The following is a 1117-nucleotide window of genomic DNA, read 5'->3' as shown; positions in this document are numbered from 1 at the left end:
CATTATTATTAGGAGTAAACACGAAAGTGTATAAATTGTTATAAGGCTGGGAAATGTGGCTTGTAGTGAAGGCAGCAGAAGTTAGCTTTGATGCAAACTTGTGGGTGATTTTTGGCACGTCACAGAGGGACAGGTCTTGTAAAAGGTCTTGTAAAAGAACTTCTGTGAAGACACAACAGCATGGGACCGTATTTTTAAGGGAGCTCAGCACCCAGGTTTATTTGGAGGAACTGGCACCAATTGTTGGTATGAAGTGCTCGAAAATCTGTCTCTGAACTCCAAAAATCTGGTTCCGTGGGCCTGATCCCAAACAATGGGAGTAGTTCCCCTGAACTGGGCTGGTAAAGCCCGTGTTCTTTATCTCCGTTCCTCACAGTAAGTGAATTAACCACATCTCCTTTTTCCTGCCTTATCTCTTATTTGCCCAAGTTTCATGGTTCCGTCTATTCGTGTGCTTCTTACAGAAATGAGATACTACCAGCAAGTGAATAATACGAATAAAGCGAAAGTCTGTTGCAAGTGAGTTGAAGCTTTGGAGAACAGGCTGGGTCTGGCAAAAAGAACTTGAACACAAATTGATCCAAATAATGGCGTGATTTGAGAAACAACAGCACAGTGGCCTCATTCAGTAGTCCACGCCTGGTACCCTCAGACATGAGGCACGCTGCGGTCTCTGATCTGCCCGCCCACGCAGACTGCCGAGGTGTCTCACGGCCCGTCGCTGTGGAGGGTTGGGACTCGGGACTGCTGACTGCCACCCAGTCCAGCGAACTCAGTGGTAGGACTCAGTGTCATGTCTTAGGCTGATCTAAAGCAGCGTGCCGTTGGTTGGAAGCAGGGGAGCAGGAGTGGTTTATGCCACCTTAGGAGCTGGTTCAGTGGCCCGCAGCTTGTTTGGTTTAACTCTGCAGTTAACCTGCTGTTTATGATGACATTGCTTTGTGTGACGTGCCTTTACATTTTAACACCATTTCATTCAGTGGAAGAGAACAGCATTAATAACTTCTGCTCAACATGGACATGCGCATGGATCTTGGGTATTTCGTTCTGTCACTAGCTGTCTACTTACTGTGCCGGCAGCGCCAGTGTGGGAGGAAAATGTGGTAATTAAGTCCTC

At 47.1% G+C, this 1117-nt stretch overlaps 1 protein-coding gene across 1 annotated transcript in view; it reads left to right on the top strand.

The window, feature by feature from the left end:
* MPPED2 (metallophosphoesterase domain containing 2) overlaps window positions 1-1117 on the top strand; it is a gene marked incomplete at both ends in the record, with an annotated part of 22968 nt that overhangs the window by 21496 nt on the left and 355 nt on the right. The window lies entirely within an intron of this gene.

The sequence above is a fragment of the Buceros rhinoceros genome, unplaced genomic scaffold (assembly GCF_000710305.1).
Source record: "Buceros rhinoceros silvestris isolate BGI_N320 unplaced genomic scaffold, ASM71030v1 scaffold8890, whole genome shotgun sequence".
NCBI lineage: Eukaryota > Metazoa > Chordata > Aves > Bucerotiformes > Bucerotidae > Buceros > Buceros rhinoceros.
The sequence above is the reverse complement of the archived record's forward strand: the minus strand, read 5'-3'. Positions and strand labels throughout refer to the sequence as shown.